Genomic DNA, 24821 nt, shown 5'->3' on the forward strand with positions numbered 1-24821 from the left:
CCATCTCATACACTATTAAAAGTGTCTGGCTTCTGAATTCACCCCCTCTCTGCAACAGAGACCACCCCTTGTGCAACAGAATTATACGGAAACATAGTTGAGGCCATAAGTTAATGATGTTTGTCAGTTTGTCAAAGTCCCTTGTCCTGAAGACTTTCTTGTAAGCACTGATACTGGAGACTCCTTCCATAAATACACAGAAACATATTTCAACCAGCACAATAATATAAAGTCAAATAATTTATTTGAATTCTTGAATTCTTATAGAGAATTAATCAACATCTTTTGGTAATAATATTTTTATTTTATAGCTAAAACCTCACTATCACTGTCACTAAGTACCATATATTCTCTCATAATATAGATATGTAAAATGGTGGAGAAAATGTTTGAGCAAAAGCTGAAAAAATCTCACTTTTAAGTATTTTACTTCGAATTAAAAAAAAATACAAACAAATTTTCAACCACTGATGTCATAATACATACATTTACTTCTACAAACACGAGTAAATATTTCAGAAAGTAAAACGCTATTATATTCTCACGTATGTGTTTTGTATCCCAGATGACCAGCTCTCATTTATTAATCACACAAAGCCTGGTGTCCACAGCTATGTGTAAAGTGCTTCAGTTTTCACACTTCACAGTCATGTCCATCTGTTCCAGACATCCTGGGTTACACTTCTCTCCCCCCCCCCACCATGCTCAGCCCTTATTGATTTTTCTCAGGACTCTGAGTCAGGACTGCTAAGGGAAACACAAGGACTGGGGAAGAAGGTGAGGGAGAAAAAGAGCAGCAGAGGAAACACTCGCACATGCCATGACATGACCTTACAAGTGTCTATGTGGGTCACACTTTTCAACAGTCCCTTTGTTTCTCTTTCTTACTTTTTCTCTTTGCCTCTCAGACAGATTTATATTCACCTCACTGGTGTTCATATTCATTATACAGTTTCTCAAAACTACAACTGCTCACAGTGATGTGGTCACTGTAATATAGAAACTTCCCATAAACGTATTTTATACTTTCAGTGGAACTTAAAACATAGGTACTTTCCTATCTGGTGCTAAGAAAATCAATATTGTTCATTATCCTTATACAGAGTGAGATCCTCACTGAAATCTATTTTTTTTTTACATTTGGGAGTTTCCTGTCTCAGAATTCCTCCCATAAGCTTAAAACACACTTAATGAAAAACCATAAGTAAACACAAGTAAACTCCACTGTGTACTTGACCAATAAACAACAGACTGACAATGAAAATGCCTAAGAAAGAGCTTACATACTGACGCTACCCTAAGCCCTTATTCAACACTATAAGTGCTAACAATACCTCTGTTTTGTGGATTAATGCACACAAAGCTAATCTGCCGCTAACAGTGAAAGTGCAACGCAGCATGATTACATCAACACAAATCCAGGTGCTAAAATCAAATGCTAAATACCACATCTAGCATTCATACTAGGAAATAGCACTGATCGGCCGTTAGCCCTGTTGCCTCCAGCAAGTTAAACCCATCCAAAGGACACAGCAACAGTCTAAGCTCCTTGCTCGTTTCCAGGGCAACAGATGGAGTGAGTACCAAAGGTGTGCCAGTGCAGAGCAGAAAAAAATCAATCGGCCAGTGCAGAAAGATAGGGCAGCTTCGGACAGAAAAGTTGACGTTGAACTGCTTAAGCAATATTTATTAGCTGGCAGAGGTCCAAGCTGTTTTTTTTTCTTCTTTCATTTATGGCACCTTTATCTAGCACAAATTACATTTATCTCATTTTATACAACTGAGCAGGTAAAGTTAAGGGCCTTGGCCAAGACCCCAGCAGTACCAGCTTGGGATTTGAACTCAACCAGCTTAACCACTAAGCTACAACTTCCCTGAAAAGTGCAAAATTTCAATTTGATTAATGTTGGTGGGTGATGCAGGTCTGCTATTTGTTACGCTGGTTGTCTACCAAACCTCAGAAGGTTGTGAGTTCAAATCTCAGCACTATCAAGCTGCCACTGCTGGGCCCTTGAGCAAGTCCCTTAACCGTCAACTGCTCAGTTATATAAATGAGATAAAAACAAGTCCCTCTGGATAAGGGAACGATATGGGTCAAATTCCATAAATGTATATGTAAATGGTTAGATGTTCTGAGACTACCAAATGGACCATATTTAGAAAAGGCATTTCCCCAATGAGTGACTGACAGAATGATTGATTGGTCTCCTGTCTGTTCACTAAGTAGCACTATACATCTAAAACTCAAGAAAGAGTATCAGGAAGCATAGTTATTTTCTTACCAGCATACCGACAAATTCCACCTCCTGCACTTCAGCTTTCCCATCTGGATAAAAACACCACCATGGATGACATGATGGATGATCTTTGACCCTTCTCAGGATCAGTGTTTCTCAGCTTCTTACGTTATTTCTCAAACGTCTGATATGGAAACTGGGGTCAGGCTAAGTAGCATGGACTAACTAATCTTGCTTTAGCAGGGTGAACAATATATACTTATCCAGACTCATTGTACTTCTTCTTAGCATACGTTTAATATGAGTATGAGATTAAAGACACATGAAGACAAGTGCTGAAAGGCCAAAATGGATTTTTCTCAAGTGAATGTCAAAGAAGCTTTTAGATCTGACTTTTAATCAGAGCTCAGCTTTCATAACCTCCATATTTTGCTAGGAACCCTCTCTGTCCTAGCATTCTCCATCTATCTGTCTCTTATTCTCTCCTTTGTTCTTGTCATGAGACTCAGCAGTGTGGTCTGCACGCTACCTCATGACTCTGTGATGTGTTTTTTAGATATCGTACTACACTGTGGTAAAAAATTTTGCATTGTGTAAAAGCCACATTAATCTGTTTTGTTGACTTTACCTATTACACTCCTAAGTCCATGATTATGAACTCTTACCTGTGTCTTTACATGCACATGAATGTAATATGGAGTTGGCCCACCCTTTGCAGCTATAACACCTTCAACTCTTCTGGGAAGGCTTTTCAAAAGGTTTAGGAGTGTGTTTATGGGAAATTTTGACCCTTCCACTAGAAGCACATTTGTGAAGTCAGGCACTGATGTTGGATGAGAAGGTCTGGCTCGCAGTCTCCACTCTAATTCATCCCAAAGGTGTTCTATCAGGTTGAGGTCAGGACTCTGTGCAGGCCAGTCAAGTTCCTCCACACCAAACTCACTCATCCATGTCTTTATGGTGCTTGCTTTGTGCACTGGTGCGCAGACATGTTGTAACAGGAAGGGGTCATCCCCAAACTGTTCCCATAAAGTTGAGAGCATGAAATTGTCCAAAATGTCTTGGTATACTGAAGCATTGAGTTCCTTTCACTGGAACTAAGGGGCCAAGCCCAACCCCTAAAAAACAAGACCTAAATTCAATGAAATGGAGGGGTGTCCCAAAACATTTCAACCATTTCAAAAAATCAAAACATTTGGCAATATAGTGTATAAAGGTTACACATGTAAATAATAATGGTTGGGTAGATGCTGCTTTTTCAATGAGCCAAGTATAACCTTTACCTAATGCTATGTTCAGAAAAAAATAAATTTATCAGAAGCAAGTCGCCAGTCGCTGTACTATAAATTCGCCAAAAGTCAGCGTTCCTTATACTTGTTGCCATAGTAATACTGTTTATCAATGGGTGGCACAACTAGCATTTCAAAGGAGGAAGATTTGACATATATATGTATATGCATCATATCATACGATAAAGGAGAATCAGTGTGTGGTGCGGATCACATGACCCTGCTGTCTTCATTCTCACTGGTAGTTGCTGCACCAAGTGGCTCCATATTTTAATAAAGTTAAACTTTTCTTAACTTTATTGCATCACTGGACATGCCCAAATCTAGCTGCTGTCACTAGGGATGGTGTCACTCATGTCAATGGAAATCATCAGCTTCTAATGAAACAAAACGACCTCCAGTCACTCTGTCGCTGCAAATGTAGCATAATGCGAATATGAAATCAACATTGTTTAGCACTGTGTAAAGGTAGATAGGTGTGTTAGGTGGAGTGTTGTTCAGATTAGAGTAATGATAAATACAGGACACTGTAAAAAGAAACAAATGGTTAAAAATCTGGATATTTGTAAATAAATTTGCCTGGTTTAATTAATTTCTCTAAAGTCCAGATCATCTCTAATGAACAACATAACTGAAGGTCAGATTTATGCAGTAATGAGGAATTCAGCATGTAAGCTTGCAGTGTGAGCCTAATAAATCTTATATTTCTCAAATCCAATAAGATCTCAGCTTCCTGGAAGAGCATTCTCATTTTACAGACAAAGCCAAGGAGAGCACCAGAAAAGCACTGAAGAGCTGAAGAAGTAATTCACACGTCACATACTTATCTACGAGAGGCAGAGATACAGCACATCGCTTTACATTGTGATCTACATCATGCTAAAGAGTTCACTCTGAACACGTACTGACAGAACGTCTTTAACGTAAACGTCCCACAAACCGCAAGAGGACGACACAATCAGATCAAGTCATCAGCACTTGTCAGGAGTGACCTCATCTCGTTTCAGACAGCACACATTTACACACTAACCTGGTTATTCACACACACACTCACACTCACACATACACACACACACACACACACACACACTAACAGAACTGGTCAGTGCAGACACGATCTACTATTTGATCTATACCACCATTTCCAGTTTAGAAAGTTACATATAGAGGAAAACAACAAACAGGAAGCATTGATGTTTTTATGCTTCATAAGACACTCATATTATACTCAGACAAAAAACCCACACACCCACACACACCAACGTACTGCCCTAAAACCATGTTAACACACCCAGAACAATCTATCATAGACATCCATAATTTTCTGAGAAAATAGCTTTTTTACCACACACACACACACACACACACGCACACACACACACGCTTGTGAGCCGGAATAAGCATCAGCACTGAAGTGGAACTGAACCTGTCTTTCCCAGCAAGCACATAACTACTCACTCCTACAATCCACCATTTTTTGCTCAACCAGGACCTTTTTGGAAACAGCAATATCCAGTAGGAAACTTCCATCCTGTGACATTTTCTGGTTACGGCATCAGATGTGCTTCTAGAAATTCTGGAAAACTTTACAAAGCCTGGAAGATTTATTGTTTTCCTGAACAGTAACAGTTTTTTGGTAGGAACTCTAGGATCTGCAGGCTATACAATGAATTTGTGGACAGCTTGAGTGAAGCATCTGTTGTTGATTCAAACAAAATGGTGGCACATTTTAAAAAGAAAGGGGGGGGGGGTGTCGCAGCATCTGATGTCATCTCATCTCAGGAAGACAATATCACAATATCATTCACAAACATCATTCAACATATTGCACACAAAATGGGGTAATCCTAGTGGATGAGCAGATTTAAATGAATGCTGAAAGTTCCAGCTTGTTCTGATCACAACACTGGAAAAACTGGTAGACCTATGGAAGTCAAGAAGCATTTATTGTCATTTCAACCATATATAGCTGATGCAGTACATAGTGAAATGAAACAACGGTCCTTCAGGAGCCCGGTGCTACATGAAGATACACAGCTACATAAGACAACACAGAACTAAGGGCTAAAAAGTAAATGAACCTATCCTTATAGAGTGCATGTGTGTATCCTTTTGCAAACAGTGCAAGACAAAAGATAGAGACACTACAGAACAGATACACACAATTTCGCTGGATAGTGGGTTATCTTCCAGTATTCTAATTATTTGTCTTATCCGATTAGCAGAGAGATTAGATTTACTAATAGCTTTATAGCTGTGTTATTTTCTTAAGAACAGCTTGTCTAAGATGTATCTCAGTATTTTTCATTTCTCATGGTCATTTCTCATTTCTCATGGTCACTGTCTAACTGGTGGCTGGTCAGATGAAGCTGAAAGTAGCTAGATATCAAACAGCAAAACCTATGAGAATTGAAGCTACTTCTGCGTGGTTTTCTAGTAAGTGCTCTAGCACACTGCGACCCTAGTTAGTGCATTCTGAGCCTCAATCACATAAAAATTGAACATTACAAATTAGACATGTACATTTACATAAACTTGACTAAACTAAAAACACAAAAATACAGCAGCTTTTAAAAATGACTTTTATATATTCAATGCAGCACTAACACGTGTCTTAAAACTAGTTTATTAAGTGTTTTTTTGCAGTGGTATGCTAATTTGGTGGCTTTTATGCATCTTAACATCTAAGTAAATTCCAAGCATTTAGCTTAGAAGTATTCGACAGTGGATGTGAGCTAGATTTAAAGAGTTATAAAAGGTAATATAGTGAAATGTCCAAGAAATATAATATGTCTACTGAAATTTGGAAAACGCTCCAGAAAAACAGCAAACCAAATAATGCTTCAAATTCAGCTTTTCTTAGCTGAGCTACAAGCTAAGCTACTCAGCAACAAATCTAGCAGCACCAAATTAGTTAGATCACAAGTTGGGGAAATAAGAAGCTAGGCTTTTGAAGCTGGGTCCATAATTGATGTCTCATCCTTTGCTAAATGTGTATAACAACTAAAATAAACTCTCTGACCGAATTTGTCTGTAGTTGTAGTACAGATTTCATGAGGCATAGCTGAGCAGGAAAGCAAAATGACGCAAAATTAAAAAAAAAACTTTGGATGGGTTAATAAAACAAAAGGATTTATTATTATTTCTACATAATGCGACTACATTTCCCATCAGCCCTGGAAAACTAGTTTTCTAGTTAGGCTTCTGATTGAGGTTGTGATTGAAGAAATCACCTGGTTTGATCATGTGTCTCAACGATGCAGCCATGAAAAAAAGGAGACGCATATCACGATTCATGGAAGAGAGAAAGATACAGAAACACACAGAGACAGAGAGAGAGGGAGGGTGAGAGAGAGAGAAAGAAAGAGAGAGAGAGAGAGAGAGAGAGAGAGAGAGACTAACTAATCTGCCACATAAACACCCAATGTCTTTAGGGACGAATATCAATGAGAGTCTTCAAGCCTTCCCACTACATTGCCATAGCAACTGCAGAGAGATTCGTCTGCTTCTATTGCTCTTTCTGCTGCACCTTCAACACACACACACACACATACACACACACATGCCAACTACATACACATATCGGTACACCATTAACACTTTTATACCACACAAGACTGAGAAGGTTAGTAGCTTGGCCTTTTCAGCACACATGTAATCTTTATTTCCATCATTTCAACATCTGGGGATAGAGAGAGAGAGAGACAGAGGAGGGAGCAAGCTGGAGCTAATTATCAGGAGTTCCTCTGGGGGATTATGAGTTTTAATAGCCCTGTTTTATGAGTTACTTTCCTGCTGGGAGACACAGGATTACAGTGTGTATGACACACACACACACACACACAACATACAAAGCACAAATACAAGATCAGACTTGGATTCCCATATACAGACGCAAAAGAATCGCATGGGAATTTTGCTGATGCACACCCAGATAAGTTTCACAGATACATCAGAAAGTGGATCAGTCATGTGCTTCTTAATATGTTTTGATCCTATCTGCTGGGCACAGGAAACTCACACTAGATACACTAGCTTGTTGCATATACCTGCAGAAATGGTTTAGATTAGAAATGTTAAAGTAAAAACAATCGATCACTTGATTAATAGTATGATCTCTATCCAAGCCATTTGTTTGTTATTTGATTGATTGTTATAAAGCATATCTTATCATTTGGAGGCTTTGTGGTGTAGCAGATTAGGTCTCAAGCTCATGTCTATGCTTAGTTTTGCAATTCTTTCCAAGTCTCTGTGTTTGTGTTCCTTCAGTTCTCCAGTTTCTTTCCAACTACTAAAATTCCAACATTTAATGGTCACTGGGAGTAAGGTTATATTAATGTGTAAGTATAATGTATAATTAGTGAATTATTATGAAAATGGTAAGTCCTGTGTGTGTGTGTGTGTGCATGTATACAGTATAATACGAAGGTCAAGTAAAACACAGTTTCACTACCTCCAACCAGCAGGAAAGGAAAGGAAAGGAAAGGAAAGGAAAGGAAAGGAAAGGAAAAGAAAAGAAAAGAAAAGAAAAGAAAAGAAAAGAAAAGAAAAGAAAAGAAAAGAAAAGAAAAGAAAAGAAAAGAAAAGAAAAGAAAAGAAAAGAAAAGAAAAGAAAAGAAAAGAAAAGAAACTAGACTTTCCTGCTTTACAAACATTTTAGCATGTCCTAAGAGATGTGCTGCTATGATGTCATCATTGCTTACTGTACACACCTGAGTTTCTAATTCTATGTTTAGTGTACACAAAACCACCTGTCCTGTAACACACAGACGCTCCACACCTCACCTTGGCAGGTCAACATGTGGGTCAAGTCTCTTTGATTTTCCAAGTTGGTACTCTTGGAAAAAAGTCAGCCATGGAAACACAAAAGTCAGGTCATTTTTTGAAGAGGATTAAATAAGTTCATTCAAATTGAACAGCAACAAAACAGGAAGTAGGAAACTCTTCCTTTTATCTTATTAGATTTTTATGTCAGAAACTTGAACAAGTACATTTCAGTGCTATTACTCAGGAAACATGACTGTCAGTTTAAAAAAATGCTTTCCTGTAAACTGTAATGATGACATGACGAGGCATGCTGATATGAAAATAATCAGCAATGGGGGTGTGGCCTGGCACAGTAAGTTTCATTCCTTTTATTTCACAGGAATTACATTTTGTTTTACGTTTTGAACATCCAAAAAATATTCTGGCTCCATTTATCTCTTCAACAATAGTAGCTATAAACAATCACTCCATTACAAAGTCGTATATTTTTTTTTATAGTTAACACAACAAAAATAACAGTTAACAGTTTGTCATTTTAACAACAAGTCAGAAATTATAAAGTCCTCTGTCCTCATGAAGTCTCAGCCAAAGCGCTGTTAATAGAGACTCCTTCCACAATTATTAAACATGTCGTTACAAAAAGCCTCACCATTTTAACAAAGATACATTTCCAATGAATAAGATATTTGGAATCTGTGTATTACAGTGGCGGACCGTCAGGGCCAGCAAGACCTTCTCTGTTGGCCTAAACAGCAGTGATCTGAATCACTGACTTGCATTTTAATATATTTAATATATTTTTCCACCAATATGTATTAAATTATTCCCAATAGTCTATTCTGTACAATTCATAGCTTTTCTCTCGGTTGCACTGCTTCCAGTAGTGTACATTTATGATAAGAGTATTTATCCAATCATATTTCAGCCAGTGGCTGACATCATGTGTTGCCAGGGTGAAAGAAATCTGCCTTAAGGCCTTCAGAATCAATAGTGCAGGCGCCTGTAGCTTAAAATAAGTGGCAATGAAATTGTTAAATTAACCAATCAGATTTTGAGTTGGCGTCACTGGGGCCATCTAGCAGGTATACGATTTCGTCAGCAATTTCCTGTCTTTTGATTGGATAATTGGAGTAGTCAGAGGCAGCGACCCACCCATATACATTGTTTCTATAGTCGCTGCATCTCATTTCGGATGATGCGTCCTCCGGAGATTGCAGTTTGCTGCATACGTCATCAAGAATGTCTTTTTTGAGAAAGTAACCATAATAAAATTGACTATTCCTTGTGAGGTGTGAAATACTGTAGACTAATTTCGTTTTTTACTTTGTTATTTAACAGCTGATTAGTATCTGTTGCCGTGGCATCCAGAGGCAATTCTACAATTTTCATTTAAGGGGGGCTCAGCCCCCAATGAGGGTATAATAGTAAAAAATAAATAAATAAAATAAAGGTTTGACTAACAGGGTAGGATGGTAAACCTATTGTAGCATTCCACTGTATTGCATAGAGGTGTATAACATTTGAGTACTGAACAAGCCAAATACGAGTCTTCCTGATCACACACACACACACACACACACACACTTGTCCTCTGATCCTCGCTCTGCGATGCCGCGGTCTGCGGATTGAAGAACGCGCTGAAAGACGGGGAAGAGCTGAAGTCTGCCGGCGTTTTCATATGAAGTTTAAAGGGGACTGAGGCGATCACGAATTTGTGTTCAGTTTATGGAGAATCGCAGAATTTTAGGAGGGCTGAGTAGAAAATGGCCTAGCGACGCCCATGGTGGCGTCATAATGATGGTATAGAGGTGGATTAATTCAGGAAGAACACCAGTGAAGGCCTAGGTGTGAAATGCACGGCCCGCCACTGGTGTATTATTAGGTGAATATTATGTGGTTTAACAGTCATATATGAATTAACTGTTGCTATAACACAAAAGAGTGAGCACATTAATTGACCAATCAGAATCCAGCTGCATTGTGGTAAAATTTCCTGAAAATAAAGTCACACACTTTATGTAAAAAATTCGCAGTATATTATACAACAGAGCACATATATGTAGTGCAGACTTGTACATTGTATATTCTGAGGACCAACACAGAGAGACTCAGGAGCTTCTACCCTGAGGCTATCCAGCTCCTGAACAAAGACACTTCGGAGAGTCTGCTTATTCCTACCTCACCCATAGATACACAAAAAGCAAACCTGTTTGTACTGAAAAGATTACATAAGTGTATATAGGTCTACAAGAACCCTCTTTATTTTTTTTATTTTTTTTTACAATCCTCTTGTTTTTTCACAATGTACTGTATATACTGGTCAGTGCTATTTTCCTGTAGTGTTTTTGTATTGTCTGTTTGCACTAGGTTGCACACGATGCACTTTATGTGGCAGGGACAAGTTAGTTTTAGTCCTTAGCTCTGTGTTGTTTTATGTAGCTCTATTTTGCTCTATACAGTATAGCACCATGATCTTGAAGAAATGTTTCATTTCATTGTGTACTGTGTCAGCTATATATGGTTGAAATAATAATAAAAGCTTCTTGACTTGATTTTGCACACTGGATATTTTTGTATACATTCTATTACAATTTATTTGATCCTCATTACATTTCCATTTTTTTTCTTGTGTGAATCTATCATCTTCATCTGTTCTTTGTTGCACCATGGGGCAAATAAAGATCCTTAAGCATATAAGAAATACACTATCAATACACTACACTATCATTCAGCATCATTAGTATACAAAGTCCATTAATATACAAAGTCCAGCATTAGTATAGAAAGCCAGTGAAACAAAGTAAGACAACTACTGTATACCAGTGTTGGTTTTTCATGAATTTATGGTTGATGTGTATAGGAGTGAGTGTGTATAAAGTCTATAGACCTCAATGAAACAGTGACCCACTGAGTCTGGCCTAGTTCTCAGAGTCCACTGTAGCTCTCAGCAACCCATCAGGCTTTTAAACAGTCAGCTCACACTTTATACGAGTGACTGAGCATCCGGGCTGCACGCGCACACACACACACACACACACACATTCTATAAGCATTACATGCACGTCTACTGAAACAGTACAACGTAAAAGCACTTACAACTGTAAATATTAAGAACTGTTCCTATTCAGTAGCTGGAATGAACTTAACTTAATAATCACCTAATCATCTAAACTGATTGAGATTATCTGAGTCTCATTTTTAGATTAGATGCCCATCATATGTTTCCATACAAATATTTGTCATGAGGAAATACAGTATGACTTCAATTCTTATTCAGATCTTATCTTAATCTTAAACATATCTTAATCGTCAGAAACAGCTTTCTGCTGAAGAATCAACCATTTCAGTAATACAAATAAAAATGTTATATATATATTTATATTATTATTTGTGGCTGGTTTTACTTCTGTATTCCAACACAATATTTATAGACTTGTTCAGTTTAGTTTTTAGTTTTCAGCTAAACTTATAGCTGAATTGTGTGGTTGAGGATTAAGGTCCATGAACAGCAGTGTCAGTTAATATGAGCTCACCTGCTGGAACTGGAAGTTAATATGTCAATATAATGAAAAATTTCAAATAAGAAAGAAGTCAATAATAAATTACTGATGTTAGAGCATTGCATAAAATCCTGTTGGCTACATTCCTACAGAGATCAGATGTAATTCTGGGCAGACGCGGTATAACATCCCTGCACTCTAAGCACTGACTATTTCCTGTAATGAGGAAACTTTGGTTGAGGAGCTTTTTAAAAATGACCTAATTAGCTATTGTTGTAGCTCATTATGTAAAGCTATACCCAGCGACCTTTAGCAAGTCACACTGCCTCAATGCCCAACTGTGTTTCTACTAACAGGATTTTTAATAAAAATACACCAGTTTAAATAAGCTAGTTTTTTTTTTTTGAAGCATGGAAAGTCGTTAATCCCAGTTTGTTTGAACAGAAGCAATGTGTTTAGTTAGGCTTCTTTGCTGTCATAATGCATATAAATCCTCATTTTGCCTCACATCACAGCCTGTATTTCTGTTTATAAAGCTGAGCTATAGAGCTATACAGTGTTCGCACCTCAGAAAGTGATTTTCATTTTCATTTATTAGTTTAGTAGTAAATATTAAGGTCATTCAACTTTGAATGTAATTTATGGAAAGGCTTATGAAGAAAGCCCAATTCCCAAAACACCATCAAGCTTTGTATCAGTTAGAGCAGGAGTTTTACGCTAATGTGGCCTGAATACTCAAGATTCAGAGTCAGAACGTCATAATACGTTTTATTTCCTCCTAAATAGCTTAAAGACACATATACACCACCAGTCAAAAATTTGGACACACCTTTTAATTCAATGTTTTTTGTTTAGGGGTTTATTTTCTACATTCTAGAACAATACTGGAGATTTCAAAACTATGAAATAACACACATGGACTTAAGTAATCCATATGTAATGACAACAAAAAACAGTTAGTTGTTATTTTAAGACACGAAGGTCAGGTGTTCTGGAATAGTTCTTGCAAGAACAGTATTGTCAAGTGCATTTGCAAAACCCATCAAGCACCATGATGAAACTGGCTCACATGAAGACCGTCCCAGGAAAGCAAGACCAAAACTTACCTCTGCTGCAGAGGAGAAGTTCATTTAGAGTTACCAGCTTCAGAAATCACCAATTAACAGCACCTCAGATTAGAGCCTTTATGAAGGCTTTACAGAGCATCAGTAGCAGACATATCTCAATATCAACTGTTCAAAGGACATTATTGTGTATTCCGGCCGCCTTCAGCATTGTTTTACAATGTAGAAAGAAATAAACATCAGGAAAGACCATGGAATTAGAAGGTGTGTCCAAACTTTTGACTGGTAGTGTACATACCGAAATGTCTAAAGCTGTATGTCAGGCAAATACTGTAGTTGTGCCATAGTTATAATATTAGCCAAAGTTTATAGTCAACTAGTTGTACTGGTGCTGTATTCTCACCTAGGAGGAGAATTTGATTCAAATGGACTAAAAGCTGCACATATAACGAGGACCCTATCTCTACAATGATGATTCAAGCACTCACACATGACACTTCATTATAAAATTGTGGTGCGCACCTCTGTATGGTTAATGTGTCAAATCAAACCAAGAAAAAGAAGTTTAAAGGAGTTTGGTCCTAATGATGATGCAGAAGTCAAAGTACTGAGCCTTTTACAAGAACTGCGTAACGTGTTCAGGAGACAAATCTGGGAAATGAACACTTTTTAGCAAAATGTAGGTTTATAAACCAAACATCCTGTAGATGACTGCCATTTCTTTGTAAATACACATACACAGACATTTCTCCCAACTTCGGCAACAGTGTGGTGTGTGATGTGTTTGCAATTTTTTCTGCTAAAGTCTATTGCAACTTCCTGATCCATGAGAATGATATCAATACATTATTCCTTTGTCAAAGTCATTCTTGAAGACTATCTGAAAAAAATATATATAGATAGAAACTAAGTATGAAGCATTTTGAAAGACATTTTGCTAAAAGTGTTAATTTCCCAAATGTATGAAGACTTGAATATTGAGAGATCAAGAGTCAGCGGCTGACACTGAAGTCATTCATCAGCTTGTTTTCTTCCCACATGGCTCCTCCTAACCAACCAAGCCCTGATCTGCAGACTGCAAGCCCCAGCAACAGACACCACACACACACACATACACACACACACACACACACACAAAGCTTTTTTTCTTACACACATACACCGGTCTGGTTGTGAGTCAGCTTACAGAACTTGGACTAAAATTGTGTTGTGTGAAGTGTGAAGTGGGGAGACAATGTCAGAGTAACAGAGAAACCAGAAGCCCTCCATCAAGGAAATGCAGAGTGGGCTGACAAACCGAGTAATAAACGAGACACAGAAAGACTGTACCCGCACATTAGACAGAATAATTCATGCAAGGCTCTATTCCCAGCTCAGCATGCGTCCAAGATCGTGCCTCAAAAACATAGCAGCTGTGTGAGGAATCATACTGACGCATTGATGCCTCACGGAAACAAGCAAATAACACTGACGTTTATGAGGAAAGGGGGATTCTTTGAGTTCAGCTGATGATTCAAAGAGAGGCACATAATAAGAAAAGACGTCATCTACAAAACAAAAAACTTTGGAAAACACAGACTTGGACAGTAAGACAGAGCACAGATTACAAATTATCACACAGTGATTTTCAATTACGCTCTGATAAGTGACTTAACATGTGTATGATTAGTCTAAAGTGCTTTCTAAGCATGGGAGCACCAGATTAGTGGCTTTGAAAAGGATCATAAGTCCAGGTTTCTTCATTCATTCGTCTTTAGTAAATGGTGTAACTTGGCCATGGTGGAGGCGAATTCTCATCTCAGTCCTGAGGACAATAGATGCAATATGAGAAATAAACTGCATGGCTTAATATTGGACCAATCCACATACATTCTTGTTTTAGGAAATTAGGAGGTAACCAGGGAACCTTAAATTCCATGTGGACAACATGTGAAACTCTGCACAGCCAGTAACCAGAACTCAGGATCAAACCAGGGACCATGGAGCTGTGAGGCGGCATCATACGATTTCAAACATGGGAAGCAGGATTAATGCATTCCTGACATTCCTAAAAGCTAATATTCACTACAGTTATAACCTTGCATAGAAGAAAAAGAATCAACATTTGAATTCCACTTAGGTTAACTGCAAAGTCATCAACTGCATAACCTACACCAGCTCTCTTGTTAAGAGAGTTAAAGATAATAAAAGAGACTAAGAGAAAGAAAGAGAAAATAAGACTGGAGTATAAAGTGTCACTGCGATTGAGGACACTGATCTCCAGAGGGTTTCTAATATTCATCATGTTCTCCTCCTCACCAATTCACACATGTGGAACTTCTCAGGGGTGTGTAAATCATGCATGCCCGTGGACCCGCTGTCCTTTTCCCAGCACGTTCTCAGATAATTTAGAAAATGCACAAACACAGAGTGGCGATGCATAAAGTTTCTCACACCAAGCCTTTTTATCTCGGCAGAAAATCAGCCACTTTCCACATCCTCGGTGTGACCAAAGGTGCTTTAAACTACTGCATGGGGACAATTTATTTGTAGAATAATTAACTCAACCGTAGGGAAATAGGCATAAGAACATTTATTAGTCTGTTAACCTTTTATGACATTCCAATTCACTTCTACATGACCTGTGGAGTCAGAAGGGTCAGGGATTGTGTCGTAACTCAAAGACTCAAAGCTCAGGGTGAACACTTCAAAGCTTTAGCTTGCTCGTGTTAACGTTAGCCTGAAAAGAAGATTGGTCCTCAGGTGCATGAAGAAAGACAGGCGTCCAGTAGGAACAGCTGTCACTCACTATAGTGCAGTGAGCGAAGAAGATTGGAATCAGCTGGGCGCTGGGCCATGAGAGGGAATGGGTTTGATTAGGTAGCGGTTACGACGCTCACTTGGGGCTGGAGAGGGAGTGAGAAAGTCAGGAGAAAGATATTTTACTCCCTAAAGGAGGTTTCTGGCAAAAGAGAGTGGCGTGGCTAAAAATACACGAAAATGCAACAGCTGAGGCCAGATGTGTCTTATTACACCAAAAATTGGAATAGAGAAAAACAAGGCAAAATACAGCAATGAGAAAAGCTACCCCTGAACAGGCCTCACCCTTTTGTCTCTCTCTCTCTCTCTCTCTCTCTTTATGGAGTATTTCTGGAAACATGCTGACTTCATGGCTGTATACAGTATAAGCAAATCTCCCAGGACATGAGCTCACCAAAAAACAAAACAGCAGCACTGATCTGTAAAGCTGCCATAGATATTAAAGAAATAGCTTGGCAAAATATCAGCTTCACATAATTTTCCACTTACAACGACGTCATCGTTCAGCCTAGACACGTTAATTGTCCGACATCCATTTCTTCAGTGTTATACTGCAGCTACAAGACTCCTATCGCTAATAAAGAAAAGAAGTCCTTTTATACAGGCACAAAGTTTAACCGCTTCAAAAGGCGCGGCTTCCCATCCATCGTAAATTCTCTACAGGTCTGGATCAACCTCGAGCTTAACCATGATAAACTGTTCACTGTAGATGCTGAATGTTTTCACAATGTGTCATCATCATCATCATCATCATCATCATTAGACACATAATTTCCAACTTTTGCTATTCACTAAATCCTGCACTTAAGGAAAAATATGGTGCATGTGGTATAAGATGGCTTCTTTCATAATGTACACCTACACAATAGACATTACCATAGATTACCAGACCAAACATTTCCTATACATATTTCTTTTAGAGTAAGGTGCAATATTCCATCATATTCACACATACATGTGTTTAGCTTGCGGTTATTTTCAGTCAGCGTTAAAAGGCAAACTGAATCGAATCCACAGTCGTGGGTTTTGAACTCACATCATTCTGGTTGCTAACACAGAATGTAAACCTCATTTGTGTGTTTGACTTCCCTGTCTTCTCCAATTACTGCAATGTACCTCCACATGTAACCCTAATTAGAACATATTTACTGCAGTGTTATTGTAACTTGTGACATCTAAGGTCTGGCCAGATCCTGCAGGCTCATGTCACTAAGAAGAAAAAAGGTGTCCCAAAGGTATCTTCACAACCTTCCTTTGGGATGTGATAGTGGTTAAGGCATTGGACTACTGATTGGAAGGTCACAAGTTTGAATCCCAAGTCTACCAAGCTGCCATTGCAAGGCCTGTAACCCTATAAAATGAGATAAATTGTAAGTTGCTCTGGATAGCCAAATGCCAGAAATGTATGGGAAAAAAAGTAAATTCTCAATGAATGTAATGATTGTGTACTTTCAGTGGTAATTATTGCAGATAAAGATTCAACAAAGAAGACAGCTGCCATTATAGTCACAAGTGATTTGGGGAAACTGGTAGTAGCTCAGTGGTTAAGGCATTGGATTACTTATTGGAAGGTTGTTTGAATTTGAGTTTGAACCCCAGGTCCATCAAGCTGACACTGCAATGCCCTTAACTCAACTACTCAGTGCTATGAAATAAGATAAATGCAAGTTGCTCTGGATAAGGGTGTCTGTTAAATGCTGTAAATGTAATGTAAACAACTGAAGAACCAATACACACTAATAATGGATAAATCTGATCATATGTTCCTTTACTACAATGATCTGTCACATGTAAGATCTGCATAAAATATAAAACAGCTTTTGAATTATGATTTATCATTCCAGTTCATTTGTTTATGTACACAAGAGAAAACAGGAAGTGTAAGTAATAATGTCCTATACACACAGTCTCCAAGTTTAAGAACAGAGTTTTCAGCTTCAGGCCACATGTAGAGAGTCGTAAAACAGCTGTACAGCAGAGAACGAATTCAGTCATTAATGGTAGAGGAAATAACGCAATACTCTCCTGTTCCAGGCACCATGTTCCCCTTTAAAGCCAATACTGCAGTCGATCAAAGTCCTTCCATGACTCTCTGCATAAAGCTCACCATTCACTAATGCTACATGTATCTCAGTGACATGAGTTCAACCATATGAACATCGTACACTAATAAAAATGCTAATATGTGATCAGTTAGATTTAAGAAAAAAATATTACATATAGGGAGTTTACAGAAAATATGATGTATCTCAGCAAAACCTAAGTTCATTGCTTGTGGTGTTAAATTTAGGCACTTAAAACATGTATGGTAAAATAGTGCAGAAGGAATGCGTCTGTTGCAGGACACCGGTGCCATTGGTTTGATTCTTAACTCAGCTGAGAGCTTGGTTTCAGGGCTTTGCTTAAATCATGTTGGACATGTGTAATTGTGCTGTTGTTATTTAATTCAGTAACGTGGAACCGATGTATGAATTCAACAAGCCTTTTTTTTCTTCAGGTTCATCTCTGAGCTTTTCACAGTAAAACCACCTGATAATCCAGATGCATGACCCCCCACAGAGATTCCTCCTGCTTCATTTTAGAGCCATGTACAATTTATCTCCCTACTGCAAAGATTAATCTCACCTGCAAGCACTCAGAACAACTATTCGCCACTCTTAATTGCCTCTGGCTTGTACATTAAAGAATAAATCCACCCTGCATGTCTTGCAGATTAATCTTTATAATTAACATGTGATTTATTTTGTTGTGAAATTCCAAGTTGACTTCTCTTTGACATGTCGGCATGTTTTCGGTTTGATTAATGGCTTCCTACATTATCCACAATGCCATTTGAATACCTGCTGATGATGGTGCCAGTGGGATTTATCCCTTGCTTCAGCTATATCAAAAGAGCGATGCAGCAGTGCTTTAGTCCTTTAGTCTGTCCAGCTTGCTCACCTCTCCATCTGCTCAAGTAGATCATATTCTAAGCTTTATTCTAAGCTGTTTATCACCGTCAACATCATCACGGCTGTTGATGTGTTGATCATCATTAAGTCAGAGAGGCCAGACTGCACCAATGGGGTCAACTGGAGTCTTTTCAAATTTTTATACAATCAAGCCACAAACCAGTCTGGCAACATCTCTAAATGCCCTATTAAAAAGTCCCAGTGTTTATATATGTCTGGCAGTTAGCACACTTGTGCATAAAAATCTTTGTAAATACCTTTAAATCACAGGGACTTTGCTGAATGCTGTAAGCAGAAAAAAGCCACTGCTGCAAATCAGCAGCCACAGCAATCACTGTATCTTTACACCAGCCACAGTTATGAAGTGGTTCAGCCACGGTATTGCAAACATGAAGCCCAAAAGTGATTTAGAAACAGCACTTTCGGTGTCTTGTACGAAACAGTGGGCTGTGAGCAACTCTAGAGCGGCACATGTTGCAGTTGTACAATGAGTATAACAAACAGATGACAAATTTCTCCTAGTGACACATTTATGCCAGTACACCATAAACTTGGAACGTACAACCTTCCAGACGTTAGAACATCATTTTAACCACATGTTTATGTAGACTGCTTCAGAAACACACTGAATGCAGAAATACAAAAGGCAACTAGTGGACTTTAGTCCAGATGCAGGCTCAGCAAAATATTTCAGCAGAACAGACTTAGCCCTTGGGGGACTGTCTGAGACTCCAGTTTTCTAAACATGAACCATGTTCAGATTCAGTAGCAGATCCTCTGCCTCAGACAATCACATGAGAAAGGAAAATCTTTCTTGGATAATTAGTAAAGTGAAAAAAAGTACTTGATGAAAAAACCCAATGTGGAAGATGTGTTTATTCTCCATTATAAGTTTCAATTTGATGGGTTGTTTTACAGCCTTTAGCTCATCATAAATGTTCAAGCATTAAAATGAAACTGTTATTGCTATTTCGGTCATTTCAGTTGCTATCCGGATTTTCAAACTTTTGTCATCAAAACAAACTGTACTCAATTAACCCTGATCTAGATTATAAAACTTCAAGATAAACACTCAATAGTTTTATCTCATTGTCAAGATGAATACAGAGGAATTAAAAACAGTTTTAGGGCCAGCTATCACTAATGTGTTTGTTATTGTTACTGTTACCAGTGAGCTTAAGTCTTGAGTCTTAACAATGTCTCTGAACTCTGAAGATGATTTCCAGCCATCTTTATCAAGCCAGGAGAAAAAAATGATGTAGCCATGACCATAAGGAGCTTTAAGCTTCCTTAAAACAACACAGCAAATACAACGCTATTGTGCCTGTGGCTTCTGAGGGTATCTTTCTCGTATTGCACTGACAAGATCACTAAGTACCAGTTAATGTAAACGGGGGTGTCTCCTTCACTGTCTCTTACTCTTCCTACCGGAGACAACTTACCAAAGACAAACTCGAAAAGTTCTGACTACCAGTGTTCCTCATTTCAAGGAAGTTTAGGTATTTCATTTGTGTCTTGTAATGTAAACCTTGGAATGCATGTCTGTGATGTGTGACATATTTCTTAATAACAATAATAATTAGCATAGACTGACATCAAAATGATAAAATCTTATCAAAGAGATCCATGGCTTAATAGCTAAGAAAACACATTTGATGATGAAACACATTTGAACAAATCTACTGAATGACTGTGAATCCATTTCTAGCCTCACAGCTTAGCAGTAAATATGTTTTTCTTTCTTTCACAACGGCATCCCTCAAAGGTTTTGTATTTTTATTTCTTCATTGGTTGACTTTCAAGATGGAAGACAGTTGTACCCAAAACAGCAGAGCCCGTATCTCCTATGATTCGTTTGTTTCTCATTGCTGATTGTAATAATTATGGTCACGTTTCAGACACTACATGTCCTTTAGATAAAGGATTTTGAAGAGACGATATTGTTCTGAATTCTCCCTGTGTCTCCGAACGTTATGTGCTTGTGTGCTGCACCATGCTGATGGTGCACTGGTTTCCTGTGCTGCATGCATAATGCTTTGTGTCTATGTGGCATCTGTGTTGCATGGAAGTGTGCAGCTGGATGCCTACATGATATTCGCATGACACACGCATGAAGGCGCCAGATGGTTGCCATAGTAACGCGCCATCTGCAGCAGTCTGGCAGTGGATTATGGCAGCACGGACGCGCCCAGGTTGGACTCACACAAACACACACACACATGTCCTTAAAGTCATTTGTTCTTACAGATGGTGACCTGCCATCATCCTATAACACACACACACACATTTGTCTTATTGTTGCCATTGAATGGCAGTGACATAATGATTGTAACCATATTAGGTTCACAAATTGATAAGACTATACCTAAACCTTGAAGGAATGAAAAGAAACAAGCAACAGAAGAGTTTTTCCTCATGGGCACTAGCCAAATATCCTGACAAGATCAAATCTGTCAGATATTTGGTCCAACCAAGATATAAATACACCTCCCACACACATACACACATACACACACACAGACACAGATATCCAAACACCAGAAGCCATTTATTATAAAAGAAATAACATAAAATCAGTAAACATCCAACACTAACAATTTCCAACACTGAAGAAACATGAGCTTACTTTTCTTTCTCTCTTAGAGCAAACAATCTTTTACTTTCATCACATCCTGTTGTCTTTCCCAATTCAGTTCTCTTTATTTCTCCAAACACATGGAATCAATCACGTAGCAGGTTATTAAAAAAATAATAACAAAATCCTTCCTTGAGAATCATACACTCAACTGTGACTAATAAAACAGAACTGCTGTATCATCAAAGTTCATTAAGATGCTCAGAATAAAGCTTTGGGTATTCTAAACCTTCTGAGACCTCACAGGGTTTTCAAGAATTGCCCTTTTGGGAAATCCACTGGGCACAGTTCTCCACAGGTCTCTCAGCGACAGCATGCTGGGTCACTGAACAGTATGCTAGCATCCGGTCAACAGTTTATTAACAGGGTTCCCAAGTGACACAACAGAGAAGCGTTCGCCCCTTGTGTTAGCTGGAGCCTCCTGTGGCATGATCTCTGAGTGGGAGGGATAGCAGTACTCCTTCTTCCTTGCCAATCAGAGTGAACTAGCCAATCATGGGTGTCTATGAGGTCATGAAACATGAAAGATGTCTTGGAGTAGAATCTGCTGCATACTGCTCTCTAGTTGTTAGCTGTTGCATCATAGGGAGAGCTAGACTAGGAGAAAAATCCTCCCCACACATTTTATTATATGCTGATCCTAGATTTTGTTCAAAGGAACTACTAATAATGAAAAAGTATTCAGATATTATAGTAATATTAGGATGAAATTTTAATTTATGATGAAAGGCTATTTGACTACTTCTTATACTCAAGCACATTTCGTAGATTTAATGAAATTCTGGATCTTGTCCCAAACGTCTCAGCCCAACAAATCACCCCACATTGCCCTAAACTATTCAGGGGGATCCCTTAGAATGGCCTAACCAAGAACAGCTAGCCTGGCCCAGACCCAGCCTTCTTCAGTGTGCAGAGTGTGGGAAAAGCCTCCGGGATTGCAGAGCTTCATAATCGTTTCATCAGGCCTGAAAACCCTGAGGCCCCACTGACCTTTTCCACGTCCTGTGTTTCAAGAGCAACAGGACAATGGCAGTGTACCAGGAGAAAGCAAAAAAGGTAACATACACATAGGTCCTTGATTCACTCTCGCTTCTTCCTGGCCAGTAATCTTCAGGACATCATTAGATAATCTGCGTATACTGGAAAGCCACATATACCCAGTTTATATTTCACCCTGTTTTAAATATATATATATTAGACAGCAGAATTTATTCTTGGATACAAATATTAAAGCATACAAAATGCACAAAGATTAAAAAGACCTCTCAGATTGCATTACAGAAATGTTGAAATAAAAAAGAAAAGTCACTCTGTAAGGATACACACAAAACAGAGTCGCCATGCCAACACACCCAAAGGACCAACAACACAGCGTCGCGCCCAGACCAGGACCTTTTAAAGACAGTGTCCAAGAGTGGGAGAGAAGGAGGGAATAGTGAAGGAGGTCAAGGAAGGGGTGAGAGGGAACAGGAAAAAGAGGAAAAGAAAATGGGGTGGAGCGTCTGAGAAAAAAAAACTAGAATAGGGTTGAATGAAAACAGCAAGCCGTTTCCCAGAGAAGATGATAAAGACACTATAAATAAAGTGGCTTAGCTTGGAAAAAGACAGGAAAGAGAAAAGAGAAAGAATGTTGAATTAATGAGAAAAGAAGGGCAGGGTGTATGATCAGAGAAAACAGTAAGATCAGGACTATATGTAACCTAAAATTCAGATCCTGATACATATTATATTTGTGTTCATATAGCTTGCTGTATTGGTCAGTCACTTCCTGATGGTGAGAAACCGTTAAATGGAGTGAAATGAAGGCAAAGGAGTGCTGGAGATGTACTGGAATGATGTAATATACACAGAGAAATTAAGAGACATGCAAAACCTTTAGCGAACTGGCTCCAGAATCAGCAGTGGCACCTTGTTGGTGTGGAAAAGTTATTTAAAAATGTTTATAAATAAATAAATAAATAAATAAATAAAAAGGTAGCAAGGAAAAAAGATTATAGGTCCGTGATGTGTTCAGACAATGAATCTCAGATACAAAGCAAGCCGCAAGATTCAGAATTGGACATTCAGAGGCAGGCGTGCAGAAAGTACAAATGAAAACAAGGAAGAACAAAGTCAGAAAGTAAAAAAGAAAAAAGAAAATGACCAAAGGAAGGCAGCCATGTTTATGAAGTGTGTGTGTGATGATAGCAGTCGCTGAGACAGCAGTAGCAGCAGCAGTATGGTGATCACGCCTGATTGCCAACACTTAATAGCGAGGATTACCTCTAGCCTGGCCTGAACTGGCCTGTGTGTTCCTACACGTACACACACACACACACACACATACACTCCACACCCAGGCTTGTGAAACTGTCACAAAGGCCATGAGAGCGGCAGCAGGACAAGGCTGAGCAGTTACAGAGTTTTCCCATGATAAGACTCCAGCAGTCTTATCTACATGGCCAGACCAGACATTTATTAGAACATGTCAAGAATGATCAATGATTACTGCATTTATGCATCTTCATCATTCATTCATCTGCAGCTTTATCCTGACAGGTGGATTCCAGAAACACCTGGATATGAGGTAGGAATACACACTGGACCCATCCATGTAGTCCACAGTAGGGCATCATGCACATACATTCACATCTAGGGAAAACTTCTCATATCCTATCTGCCTATACACATTTTTAGAATGTGGGAGGAAGGGAAAATTTGAAGAAACCCATGGAAAACACGCAAAACCCCAGAAAGACAATAAAACAAGCTATGGATTGAATCAGCTATGGATTGAATCTGGAGATGTGCAGAAGTCACACTAGCCACAACACCACCATACCAATCCCTTTAAATCATTAAAAGTAAAATAAATAAATAAATGATATTTAATTATATCTCATATCTACAACGGTAAAATGTAGCAGAAAAACAGTGCATTGGTGGACTTGGTCATTCTTACTGTATTTAACTATTAAAAATTTAAAACAAGTACATTGTGGCTCAATTCACATCAGTTTCTAGATGTTCTATATTTTATCTACATTTTGGGTCTCTTTAATTAGTTTATATCTTTAAATATTCACATTCGAACAAAGTTTATAGCTGATTCAAAACATATCTGTGGTCTGATGGTGTGAGATGATGCCAAATACTGTGACTTGTGACTCAAATACATACCCATAACCACAGTGCTATTTAAATACTGCCAAACACAACATGCCCTACATCACATTTAATCCAAAATCATCCGTCTGGTCCTGCATGATGTCCGCCTCTCTCTTTCTACGAAACATCTAGGATCCCTCTTCCTCCCTGACATGGCTCTTTGTTTTTAAAAATGTCCAACAAAAACAACATTATTGTCTTTAATTAAGCTTCAGTCACAATGTTCATCTGTTCTCCCTCTCTCCCTCTTTCTAATGGTCTCTCGCTCCTTCTTTCTGATGCTCTCTCTCTCTCTCTCTCTCTCTCTCTTTCGTTCACTCTCTCGCTGTCTCTCTTTGCTCTGTGAGGACACTTCCTTGTGTCACAAGCTTTCTTTGTGTCTGTGGCCAGCAGCAAGTACGTGGGAAGCAGCACAAACTGGCCTCCAAAGCC

The 24821-nt window shown here is 38.6% G+C and overlaps 1 protein-coding gene across 3 annotated transcripts in view; it reads right to left on the reverse strand.

Moving 5' to 3' along the window:
• Positions 1 to 24821, reverse strand: part of mtss1lb (MTSS I-BAR domain containing 2b) — a 71422-nt gene that overhangs the window by 22098 nt on the left and 24503 nt on the right. The gene's annotated exons all lie outside the window — the stretch shown is intronic.

The sequence above is a fragment of the Hemibagrus wyckioides genome, linkage group LG27 (assembly GCF_019097595.1).
Source record: "Hemibagrus wyckioides isolate EC202008001 linkage group LG27, SWU_Hwy_1.0, whole genome shotgun sequence".
In the NCBI taxonomy this organism is placed as follows: domain Eukaryota; kingdom Metazoa; phylum Chordata; class Actinopteri; order Siluriformes; family Bagridae; genus Hemibagrus; species Hemibagrus wyckioides.